Source organism: Calidris pugnax, unplaced genomic scaffold (assembly GCF_001431845.1).
Source record: "Calidris pugnax isolate Ruff unplaced genomic scaffold, ASM143184v1 scaffold435, whole genome shotgun sequence".
Lineage (NCBI taxonomy): Eukaryota > Metazoa > Chordata > Aves > Charadriiformes > Scolopacidae > Calidris > Calidris pugnax.
In genome coordinates, this window is record NW_015091240.1 from 103,201 (window position 1) to 116,687 (window position 13,487).

The 13,487-nt window shown below is 45.9% G+C and overlaps 1 long non-coding RNA gene across 1 annotated transcript in view; it reads right to left on the reverse strand.

The window, feature by feature from the left end:
* Positions 1 to 562: 562 nt before the first annotated feature.
* The window catches only part of LOC106898646, a 39,981-nt gene continuing 27,056 nt past the window's right edge, over positions 563 to 13,487 (reverse strand). The window contains exons 2-3 of the long non-coding RNA XR_001413951.1: positions 747 to 994; positions 563 to 638 (exon numbers count right to left, since the gene is read on the reverse strand). This is a non-coding gene — a long non-coding RNA (uncharacterized LOC106898646). The remainder of the gene's footprint in view (positions 639 to 746; positions 995 to 13,487) is intronic.

The window sequence follows — 13,487 nt, forward strand, 5'->3', positions numbered from 1 at the left end:
CTAATCAAAAAAGCAAACAAATTACTTATTTGCTTCTACAAATCCTACAGTCTCCTCTGGAAACGTGAACACAATTAGTTACACGCCAGTCACCAACAACGTCTGCTGTAGTCAACAATCCCCCCAACATTGCACAGCTCCCACAGACTTCAGCACCCCTTCACACTGTGGCCATGTCCTAGTCAGCAGCCCACCAGCTCCAAGGGTGCGCAGACCCTCCTGCATCACTGACATTTCAGTCTGGGACCTGGCCATACCAGGGAAGGTGTTGAGGGTGTCCTGGGGGCAGAGCACATCCTCATCTCTCCTTCCATGGGGGTCAGCAAGGACCAAAGCCACTGATGCTGGAGGAGGCAGAGGCCCCAGCTTGGCCTGGGTCCCAGCTGAAGACATAATGGAGCAAGCACATATCTATCGAGAAGAGGTCAGTGAAGTGCCTCCCACTTAATATTTAAAAGCTGATTCTCTTTTCAGCCCCAGGTCTCTGGAGTGCTCGTGGCTCACAGCACAACAGACCACATTCATATCATTCAGATATGTACAAATGTTAAAAATAACTCACCAGGTTTCTCTTCAAACAGGGATGAGATTAAGTCTGTGAATATCCCATTGCAACTCTGTGTCAATTGGCAGTGATCCTTGGGGGAGAAGGGAAGGGCAGGGGGAAGAGGGAAAGCTATTTTATAATGGAAAAAGTGATGAAACCCCTCCTTACCACTTGATGCATCACTGCAAGGTCTCCTCACCAGCTGAAAAGCTGCATTGCAGGAACAGGTCCATAAAGACTCAAGGACATTCCCATCACTGCTGAGTGAGGGCAGCTGGTCACAAGATGCAGGGTGTTACCAGGTTCTACACCTCAGCTGGAAAGTTGGGACCTGATTGATTCCTGTTGCAGAGCAGCCTGTTGGGTGGGGGGCACTTTGCACAATATTGCTCCTTTAGCTGATTAAGCGGGCACGCACTTTGCAGCAGGAGAGTTGCACTTGCAGTCCTGGGGAAAAAAAGAAGAAAAAAAAAAGGAGAGGGAAAGAAAAAGATGTTCCTGTCGCTTGAGGAGACACCAAGGAAGGGCAATAACATCATGATTCTACCTCTGCACCATTGCTGTCCGTGTCAGAGCTTTAGAAACATGAGAGCGTGGATTAGACAGAGGCAAAACTGCAATGGGTGTTGGAGAAATGTGCAGCAGCCTCAAGAAGGTGGTACCCGGGCACCCCACTCTGGGTCTGGGTGGCCACTGGGGCTCTTGACTTTGCATACACCCCAGGGGACAGAGCAAGGTGACAGCCACTCAGGCAGACCCACCTGCAAGGTTACTGAACCTGCCTTTTTTGGGATCACATTTTGCTGTATTCTCTGGATAACTGAGGAGGCAAATAGCTGTTGCCCCTCCTGATACAAACCCTTTTTGGATTTGAAAGGGAACTGGGGAACTGGGTTTTCTGGCTGGGCTGGAGAAGATTTCTGAGGGGAGCTCATCTCTCACAGTTTCCATACCACTATTTGTTCAGTAATACTCATTGCCAGCTGGATCATGCTTTAAGATACCACACAAAAGCCTAGATACATTTCTGCATTGGAAGCCTGACTCCGGGGCGATGTGAGAACAGGGAGAAAGGGCAGGGCAATGCTGACAGAACTCACACAAGCAACGAGAAGAGTAAGGAGGATGCATTTCTGGGTATTGCCCCATGCTCACATCAGCAGAGCCTGCCCCTTCATGATCTAATGCCATTTACCCCCTGTTGCAAGTCTCACCAGGTCAGCACATTGCTGGTGGCCAGGGACCACATACATGGGCACATTGCTCACTGTGACACCAGTGGCTGCCTGTCAGCATGATGGATTGAGTGAGCCAGCAAGCTCGACCACAGCCAAGTTTGTGCGTGTGAAAAATGCTCAGAGCAGGGACTGAGGCAAGTCTGTCCGAGCATCTCAGGAGCTGGCCTTAAAGAAATAACCCCGAGGACACACCAAGCTGTACAGCCATCGCGTGCTTGTTTAATTGGGGCCTATTGCTCTGCTCACCAAGAGAAAGCTTAGAGGATGATATCTTTGTATTGGCTGGGAAGAAGGAGAATGTGTGGAGGATACAGAAAGAGAAAGGAAGTTTTGTGTTTGGGTTTTCTTGGGATTTCCGCCCCCCCCCAGGATTTATTTTTCATTGATTTTGGTGAGATAAATCCCCCCTCATGGCCCAACTTCAGATGGACAGAGTGGGAGCAATGGACAACTGACAGGGGGAAAAGAAACTCATCTCATGACAAGAGAGACTGGGCAGATCAGGCCTGGACTTTTCAGAACAAAAATGCCCATTGGTCCTACAGACCAGAACAAAACAATCCTCCTCTCCTCATTGCTGCATCCCTCCTCAGGAAACCCTCCCCCAAAATGACAGATTACAGAGAGGCCATCAGCATTCAGCAGATTACCTCATCAGCATTCAGCAGCATCACTACAGGACGTGGGGGATGGAGGTGGCGAGCTGGGAGAAGGCAAGGCATGGTTCTGCCTTATGTATGCCCTCTGCAGCCCTGGCTCCATCCCCTCCATGACATTCTCAAGCTGCTGGCACAAGGCATGGACCACAGATGGCCTGGAGGAGCACGGAGACATGGATGACACATGTGGCTCTGAGTTTGCATGCCAGCCCCTGCCAACTGCAGCATTCAGACCTTGGAAAAGGGAAGGGGGAGGATGGATGCACAGATAGACTGAACTATATGAATCCTCCCTACGCCTCTGAGGCCAACAGCTTTATGCTCAGGTTTCCTCTTCCCTTCCTAGCTCTGACTCAGTGTCGACTCCTCCTCCTCACTTTGTCTCTGGGTGGGAGAGGACAGAGAAGGGAGCGATCACTCGTGCCAAAAATATTTGCACACTGACACGAGGACACACACAGACACACAGATGCAGGATCTGTGCAGCATGAACCTGAGTGCTTTTGGGCGGGGGACTCCTCATGGTAGGTCCTGCTGACGGGGCCAAGCACTTGCCACTCCGAAATCCCTTGTGCCATGGAGGGACTGGCCGGGACACATTTCTGCCACCTCTCATGCTGGTACAGACAGCAGCTGTAGAAGTGGGAGCAGGGCTCTGGCTGATTTCTGTGTGACAAGTTTACAGGGACAGCTAGAGGCAGTCACAATATCACCTCTCTCCTGGCACCTGAAAAGACATGCCATCCTCTTTCACACCCAGTCTATCAGTAGCAAAATGGCCAGATGGGACCTTCCAGCTCAGCACAGTTTTATGGGCTAGCGATCACCTCAGGGAGCCCTGACATACACCTGTGGCACCTAGTTTTCCAAGAATCCTCCTGTTTAAGTGTGGCTTCAAGATCAGAGAAAGTCAGATGGATCAAACCCTTTGCAACTGGTTAAGACTTCTTCCTATCTTGCTGTCTCACAGTCCTGGATCCTAGAGCTCTGACAGTGCCTCTGCAGCCATCTCCTCTGTCTCAGGCCTCACTGAAATGTGGGTGCCAGGTTCTTCATCTCCTTCCCTTTGTGTTCCATCCTGCATCTTTTCTTGCCTGTTCAGCTGTCATCTCTCTTTTATCTCTCACCTGGAATATCTCTCACCTAGTCCCGCTACAATCACCGCCAGAGTCCCTGTCCTCCAATTTCCACCCCAGATTCACTCCAGTCCAGCTTCCACTCTGCAGTCTCCATCTCCAGGGCCAATTCCCTGCCATGCCAATTCTCAGGACCAGTTTTCCAGCTGTGTCCTCTCAGTCGATTTGAAATAGCCAGCTCTGCTTAGTTTTCAAGTCTTTCCTCCCTTGGCCTCATGACTTGCTTCTCTCCTGAGGTTTTTTTTTTTCCCAACTACTTAGCCATTCTTTGTGCTCCCCAGAATTATGCTGTTAGCATTGTCAGCTCCCTTCTGAGACTGTCCCTTTCCAGGATGCCTAGAGAAAGCCATGAATAAGGCTAGTCATGTGCTAAGACCTCTGGCCGTTCAATACTTTCTCGTTATTTCATTGCAGTCCTCACTCTGTCATCATCTGAGGGCTCTTGTCTTGAGTTGAGATGGGGCTGTTTTCTGGCACACAAATGTCCTTTCACTTGGAGCAGCCCGTGACGGGGTCTCTTCAGCATGAGAAAAATTGTATATAAACAGTGCACAATACATCTCACCCCTGTGATCACTGCGGGGACACAATTAATGAACAAGCCCACGGTACATAAAGGTGCATTCAGACTATGTATAACACAAGCATTTAAAAAATATTCTGTGTTATCTTAGCAGCATAGGCATGACTGGTGGGATTTACTTTCTCAAACTCTTTCCAGCAGCACTGGCCCTGGCCCTCCAAACATCCATCAGCCTGTTATGAAGCTCTTGGTTGCTATTACAAAGGAAAATTTTGATTCATCAGTGGATTCGGCAGTACTTTTTATGGATGTGGAACAATGAAAGTAGGTTAAAAGAATCAGATACAGGAAAAAAGATAAAGATACATCAACTGTTCCTCTCCCCAGTGATAGCGCATTGGCATTTGTTTCCCCTGCCCTGTGGCCATATATAGAGAAGGCAGAATAGATCCTCTTTCCTAAAACAGCTGGAGCACTATGCACAAGACTTATCAGTCAGAATCAGAGCAAGTGCAAATTATTGCACATTGAAAAATATTTAACATTTTATTGTAGGGAGAGGGGTCAGCCTCCCATTGCTTGACGAACCTTCAAGTACATCCTGCCAGCAGCTGGAGAGCAAATTACAGCCCCACCCCTACCCCACGGGACCTCATCTCTTTTTCCCAGAAATGCAGGAGAGGTCATACCAGTCTCCCTGTGTAGGAATTGGGCTTGGTTTGTTTTTATGTTCTACATATACACGGACAAAGAGCTAAGACCTGGGAGTCCATCTGAAAAAAAAAAAACCCAAACAAACAAAAAAAAAAAACTGGAAATGGTCAAGTGCATTAACTCCATTAAAATTTCAGTGGAAGTTTGTTCTGCCTCTTTGTTAGCCTCTTTCCAATTTTGTTTTTAATGGATTTTCTCCCTATTTTAAAAATCATGTTCTCTAGGACAAAGTTAAGGAGAAGGGAACCCCAGTTACACAGGTTTAAGTGGTGCCTCAAGATCACATTATTTATCAAGTGTTGGAGACACAGACAAGAGGAAGAAGTAGGTTTTGGAGAAAAAAGTTTTGAAATTTGAGGGTAGAGGGGAGTCTGTGAACTTTTTTTGAGGGATCTGAAAAAGCTCAGGAACCCAGCAAGTGATGCAGGGTAGGGTTCCTTATCTTGACAAAAATGTAGCAGGTTTTTACAGAATGATAATTGCTGTCCTTTTTCAGCCTTCATGGGCCCCTCTCGGGGCCTCTTAAGTGCTGCCTTCTGGCATTACGCTGTTATCAGCACACACATCTCAGTTCATACACTCCCCACTGTGAAGTTTCCACCACTCTGCCATACAAAGACCTTTATGGCAGGCTACAGTGTGCAGGGAACATGTATCAGCATTGCAGATGAAAGAAAATGCGGTGCCCAGATGTGGGCACCTAATTCTTAATTCCTGTGGCATGGCTCACTGACTCTGATCCCAGTGCCTCAGTGCAAGGGGTTTGACTGTCAATCGTGGCAGATCCTACTACCCTGAAGGGCAACCAGAGACAGAGGCAGTAATGGGTGCGCCAAGGAACCCAGGTCACTGTTATTATCTTAGCTACCTCTTGTCTAATCCCACATTCCTTTTCCAAACCAAAAAGATGCTTTGAATGTCACAGATCAGATGTATTAAGGCAGCAGGGATACAGCTTTTAAAATATGTCCGGAAGAGTTTCCCATGCCATTCACTTCTTCCCTCTATCTCTCCTTGCCACTGCCATTCATCAACTCTCTCTCGCAGCCTCAGATTTTTCCTGCAAGAAGAGAATAAGAAGGAAAGGGTGAAAAATGCTTGGGATACACATCATCCACCTGTGTGGTAGATCTGCTGAGATACAGGTATGTCCCTGCTGCTAGTTATAGGGTCTAAAATTTTAACAGCAATATGTACGTCACAGCTGATAACTCCAAAAGAAGTAGAACTCATGTAGCAAGGCAGGAGGTAGATGACAGCTGGTCAATGGAGCCTTTGGAATCAGGTCCTACGGGTATCCATCCCTCCATGACGGATTAATATCCTTCCATGTATGATGGATATCCTCCTCTCCATCCATCCATGATGGCTGTCAGTGACAGATGCAGATGACATGTACACACATTAGTACAGAAAGACCTGGGACACCATATCATCACAGCCCAGGTGCTCGGAGACAGTGGGCTGGTGTGACCATGGCCAAGCAGCCACCTGTGTCTGTGCTCCCACAGCTCTCCTGCCTCCTTCCTCTGTGCACACAGGCACGCTCTGTTGGAGGTGCAAGAGAGAGTGTCCTTTCAGCTTTTCTGCTTCAAAGTGGAGGGATGTTTATATGCAAGGCTGCTGCAGGAATTTTTAAACAGGCTTCCCATTCATACAGAGGTTAATTAACATAGGCACCTTTGGTGGTATTTTCAGAAGACCCCAGATACCAGACGGCTTTGAAACACTGCTTGGAATCACAGGAGCTGTGTTCTGTGAATACCTGGACCCACACAGCAGCACTGAACTCCAACTAGCCTCAGGTTTTGACAAACACTCATTTTGCTCTACTCTGCATACACCACCACCCCACAAGAAAGAAGGGTTGGTGTAATTAGTGTTGCCTAATTTGCTGGTTGCTGTATTATCCATATGCAGAAGTTCCTAGCTGTTTTCTTGTCACGGCCATGGTGATGAAAGAACAACACTGTGCAAGGGGGTGGTGGTGTCTGGGAGAAACAAGGAGACACTGTGATGTTAAAACTAATATTTTCTCACAGCCCAACCCCATTCCTCTGTCCTTTGAAGCATCCTTTACTCTAAGTGAGAGATAGCATCAAAAAAAAACAACTGTCACTTGAATCTTCCAGAGAAAAAGGCCAAACCTCCTGCGCCCACTATAGAGTTTACATAGTATGGGGGGGAAAGAAACCCGAAACATCACTTGATTTGGCAGGTCTGCTCCTGGGAACCCAGAAGGATGTTTGACCTTCTCCAGACAAGCATGGCAGTCACCCTGCACTTCCAGAGAAAACCTCCGCAGTTCCGGGAAGTTCAGGAAGGGATTCAGAGGAGGCACCAAGCTCTCTCAACCAGGAAAAAGGAGGACAGACTGCAAAATAGTTATCTCCTGAGAACCCTGGATGGGCAAAAAAAGAAAAGAAAGAAAAAAATTCCCACACAGATTAATCCCAGCTATGGGTGTTTCTGGAAAACAACTCTTTTGGGAAACGCTCTTGGTAGGGCTTTGTCAGGAAAACAAGGAAGAGGAGCTGAAACATTAACACCTCCCTGTCTAAGAAGCTGATCAGACAGTCCCCAGCACAGACAAGAGCTGCATTTCCTCTAGCAGCACTGAACCCTTGGAAAATATTCTGTATGCAGATTTGGTACCAGCCATCAGGATGCTGAATGAAAGGGACATTTAGTGTGAGCTCAGACATGAGACAAATGATGTTAATGATAAATCCATCCCCCAACTCTGGACAGACGTGGATGTCCACAGCTAAAATAAACAAATGGTCCAGGCAAGCTGACAGACTTGTTTAGATTCTGCTTGGATTAAATCGCAGCGCCCTTTGATCCTGTGATGTTTTTGGCGCCTGTGTTGCTGTCTAGCAGCAGGGTATATTTTTCTATCCCAAGGAGCGAGTGGATGCAGCTGCCTATAGCTGATTTATAGTAGGAAGTGATTCACAGGAAATCAAAGCTTCTCACACAGTAAAAATTGATGTCTTTTCACCTCCACCATCAGTGCAATGATTAGAGCTCTGGGGACTTTGGTTGGGAAGATCAGCAGAGTGTTTTGTGCTTAGCACAAATCACTTTCTGCAATGACTCACAAAGTATGCTCACAGCGGGCTGCACCTGTCTGTACATCCTCATGCACAGGCATTGACAGCATTTACATTCAATCCTGTTCCAGGAACATGAAATTCACATTTCCATGCTCTCTGCAGCAATGCAGGGTGGGCTCTGGATTTTGATTTCCTCTATTAACCATGTCATTGCTTGCGATTTGGGTCTCCTGCACAACTTGCAGCTCAGAATGGATGTGAGTGCTGGGGGGATTATCCCTGGCCGTATACCCCCATGAGCTATGTCAGGCAAGACTGTCCTTTGTCAAATGTCTGAAGCATGTAGCAAAATGAGGGCTACATTCAGGAATAAGAGACCCTACCAAAGTATGCTTATCACTAATAATGGCTCTGGATTACCAGGCATGTGATTTAGGAGCTGGTTACTGCTTGCAGTTTTTGATAACTACTCACACCAGCCTCAGGAGCCAACAAAGCACTTGTCTATTACTGAAAAAAACTTGAGAGCCTGCGGGACAACTGGCAAACATCTCTGTGCTTCTAACACAAGATTTGGCTCCTGCTGCATCCACTCTGAGTGCAAAGCTGAATCAAACGAGGAGAATTTGCCATCAGCATAATCAGAAACACGGCGAAAGGGAAGGATGGGATTAAGACTTGGCAGCTGCCATGCATATGTCACTTCAATTAATTGTGCAGAAATTTCTATGCTCAAGATATTAATAAGAAGTCATATAAAAGAAGTGTGAAAACTCAGCTTTGGAGCACATGCCTGACTAGTAAAATATAGAGGGATGTGTACAGAAAGACACAAGTTCCTGTTGAATGTTTATTAATATAAATAAAAGTCCTAGTTTTAGCTAGTGAGCATCAGGACTTCCACTCAAAACATCAGAAAAGCCAGCTGTAACCCCCTGGCTCCTCCTTGCCTCCCCAAGATCAAGCTCCCAGGGTGACTTTTCAGCCAGTCTGACATATCCATGGGCAGCATTTCTCTCTGTTAACCCATGGCCTCACACAGCTCACACCTCCCCAGCATCTCCTATGCACAGCAGCAGAGCGGCAGGTCTACTTTTCTCAAATCTTTCTGGGCTTTCCCTTGTCTTTTGTCCCCCAGGTACACACTGCCCCTGGAGGGTAACTAAAACCTGGGAAGAAGCTCTGTTTTGAGGGACATTCCTTAAAAATACCTTCTAGGTAGAGTGCTGAAGCCTTAGGCTAGTTTGGGCCCATAGGAGACATCAAACGAGGGACTTGGAGGAGCTGAGAGAAAGCAATGCTCTCTTACCATGAAGAGAAAGGCAGGGTAGGCAACAAAGGTAGGTAGACACTTGGAAATGAACCGTTATGGGAATGGCAGCACATGCAGAGGCATCAGGGTAAGGAGCATTTATAACCACATCCCTGGCATGACCTTGATACCATTGAGATGTAGAAATTTACCCAGCTGGTAAAGCTGCCCCACAGATTTAATTTTGCAGATTAAGTTTAAGCAAAATCCCAGCCAGGGGGAGCTAGAGAAAGATGACATCAGTTACAAAACAGCGAACATGGTCCAGTGACACCAGTTGCATGGACAGACTGGGACATGCATTGGTCCATCACCATTAGCACAGATCCCAAAAGGCATCCTGTAGATTTGGAGAAATCCAGTGGTTTCCAAACAGAAGTGGTTTGTTTGGTCTGTTTGCAGAGAGAGCAGGATCTGCTCCTACCTGAAGGCAGCAGGGAAGCCTACCTGAGGCTGTGGGAAACACCAAGAAGTACAATGTGCTCCATCTGCCCTCTAAGCATTAGCGGTTTGCTGTAATCAAGGCAGCAAGTCTCTTTCTCCTTTATTTTTGCAAAACACTTTCTCTGTAGCAGATATTTGGTCTAGGGGAACTTTTTTGTAATCATTGCAGTAAGTTACATTTATTGGCAGCACTATGAAAGATTCAAAACAACTCAGCAAACCAGGATTATTTTTCCAGCACAATAATGACAGGGATTTGAGAAACCTTGCCCCGTGCTTTGTCTTTCATCAACACAAGACCAAATGTCTTTCAGCCTGGGATAATTCCAGAATTGCAGCAGAAAGCCTTTTTCATGTCTTGCAAGAATTGCCTGTGAAAAGATATGCTTACCCTTTCCCATTGGGAAGCCTTCCTGTTTGAGGTGGTTAGCCTCCTTTTCCTCTAGAAAGACTGCCTGGTCTTTTTCTCCCTGATCCATTACGCTCTTGCTGACAATATTGTCTTTCAAAACATACAGTATGTTTATTTCATCTTCTTTTATTTTAACTGGACATTTGACTTCTTTCCTGATTGGGTGGGATGCATTTAATTAACAACAACCATTAACAAAAAAAACATTCATCCTCATGCCTTTGTAAGCAATGCTGTAGTGGTAGGTAGATACAGGTCTCCTGGTTTTCCCTCTCCATACCTGATTAGGCCAAAGAAGAAGGAGGATAATGATGGATTCTTTTTCTAGACCAACACATATTATCCTCTGAAATATATGGCAACATTGCCAGCATGAGGCTAGGATGGGGACGGGAAATGAACAGTCAGCCACTCTTCCAGCACACTTCTGGCCTTGTTCTGATCGACAGATCTGGGTCCTTTTAGCCTCTTCGGCATAGCTCCAAAATTAAACAAAACAGAGTAATTGCAAAACATAGCTCTGAGGTTCCATCCAGTACTCACAAATACACACAAGCGCATGTATTTACTGAGCAACAATTCAGGGACTCTAATAGTATTTTACAGCTCTCTTCCATGCCAGTCCTGAAGCAGACATACAGACAGTGCTTAGCCTTTTCAGGGAGGGAGACCTCTTTAGAACCTTCTCAAGACACAATAGGCGGGATGTCATCTGAGATTAGGTGAACTAAATTTAGGTGTCTATATGTAAACTAGGTGTCTAAACTCCTCTTATCACATCTTAAATATTAAAAAAAGAAAAAAAACATGGATTTGTTATAGACCAGCATATATTAAAATGTAAGACAACATAACAGTGAGACAAGGATGAGGACAGCAAATCAGCAATCAGCATCTCCAAACAGTGGAAAAGCATCAAAATAGACATCAAGAATTAAAACCAATTCAAGAGAGGACACCTAAGAATAACTGGAGACTGTTGAGAAAAAAGATTTTATCTACTATTTTGAGAGGTTATAATTCAGACGGCAAAAGAAACCCTCCATCATTTGGGATATTGTAAGAGACCTTGTATTCCAGCCATAAATCCTTCCTCTGTATACCTAAAAGGCACAACTCTTGAAGAGGTTAAGTTCGTGGTAAGTTAGTTCTTAGCAAGCAACCTTTTCCCACTGAGTTGGCCTCTTCAAATTTCTATTTGTGCTGCTAATGAGGTTCCCAAAGTCTCCAGGAAGCTGGTCTGAGTTCTAATTAAATGAGATTTGAGGAATTATTCTGCGAAAGTAAGTGCTGGATCTGCCCACCCCATTGACCGAGTCATGCAGCCTGGATACATGCAGGCTGGAAATGTAAATAATGTATTGACATGGTGAGCTATACTCTCCAGTAAGGGGTTTCTACAGCTGCAGCATTTATTACACCTTTGCCATTATCCAAAAACAACACTCATAACTTGAACAGTCCCCAAGACTAGAAAGTCTTCCAGGACTCATCTGGCCGTGGTCTGATCAGGGAATATGGGTTCCTCTGACCTCTTGAACATGGTTCCAGGCGTTAAGATAGAGGACCCTGGGCAGTACAACTCTGGGACTTCATCCAGTCCTTTACATAAAATACACATGCACATACATTTACTGGTATTAGACTGTCCCCATGGAGCTGCAATATTTCAGAAAGAGCCATGGCAACAGACATGAGGACTACAAATGCCAGCTTGGTCTTAGGCACAACATGTCTCTGTGGACTTTCCAATTCTTTTAAATATTTATTATATGTATTTACTTATTATCAAAACTATTTTAATTTATGAGTTCCAAAATGCTTTCATGCACTCCAAATCAAAATGCCAAGCTACCCATTCAATGGAAATCACAACCGTGTCCTCCCCATGACTGTCACTGTAAGAAAACAGGCTGATTGAAAAACACAAAACCAACTTCGGTTCCACTTCCAAAAGAAACAGTTTTTCATACCGTTTTTTACCGAGTTCTAATGAGGGCCAGCAAACAGCTGAGAGTGAAGTAACTCTTCAAGGAGTCATGTAGCAGAGACAAGATTACCATCTGTTCATCTCAGGCCAATACAAACAAATCCAGTTTGTGAGCATTCACGAACGTGACAGTGTCTTCAGACTCTGATCAGATAATGAAGGCTTTCCAGCCAGTTCTGTGAGAGAATCCAATAGTCCCCAACCTCTCCATCCAGACTGAGAAGGAACAATCTTCACACAGCCTTCACAATATAAAAGAAACAGCCTGTGCATCTGTATTAAAGGGAGATGTTTTTACTCAGGCCAGCCAAGACTAGGGATGGAGGAAAATATGTTCAGTATCCTAATTATCCCCTTTCATGGAGGGAACCACTTGGCCATGCCCATGTTATGTGGCTGGAAGCATGTTCATCAGCTGGGGGTGACACAGGAGAACAAAGGAGAAGGTTCATGTTACCTCTTCCTTCCTCTATACTGAACTCAAAGTCAGTGTCTGGCCCAGGCCTCTAGCAAAGATAAGGCTGTGGAGGTGGTGACCTCCACACGTTTCTGGTTCCAGGGTCTCTCCAGTCTGCACACCTGGGCACTGGGACATGGGAGAAGGAAGCATCTGGTGCACACGCTGAGGTCTCAACCCCACATATAAAGAAGCTGTTATAAGCACCTAACAGCAAGGACTCCATGCCAGGCATGAGCAGAGACACTGAGACACCTCTCATTGTCAGAACAGGTTTCACATTGAAATGGAGTCTTCATGCCTGCAGATCTGATTTGGTCTTCCTATGTCATTATATGCCATGGGTAACATGGGGCAATACTTCCCAATGAAACAAGGTGCCAGACTGCCTGTGCTCGTGTAGGCCTGTGTGACCTCATTGTAGAGCAAGTCCTGCAGGATCAAATCATTAGGAGCCATATATACACTGCAGTAAAACTGTGGAAATGTTCCTTTCCCCAGCAAAATATTTAAAGGCTTTTTGTTGATAAAGCAGTATTATCATGGGAGCTGAGTGCCTTAGAGGAAATATTAGCAGTATATATGGTCAGATAAGCAGGAGGGCATGAGGGAGAACCTGCTGCACTACATGGCTCGCTGCTTGTTCCTGTTGGACATCAAAGCAGCTGCATGGAGAGGGACCAGGGAAAGAAATGTAAGGAATTTGTGGCAAGTGTTAGCAAGATTCAGCTCTGGAAATATCCTGCCTGATAATGGCAGCAACCAGAGAGCCAAGAGGCACAACACTGAGCATGAAGAAAGGCAGGCTGTTCAACCCAGTCACTCCACAGCCTTCATAGTCCCAATCAGGGACCTGCTGGCATCAGTGGATGGACTCCCATCGATTTGGCTGGGGTTTGAATTGGGCCCTTTAGGAACTGAGACAAAAGACCGAGTGTCTGACTTTAATTGATGACTCATCCATCACTGCAGCCCAAACTCCTCTTGACAAGTAGA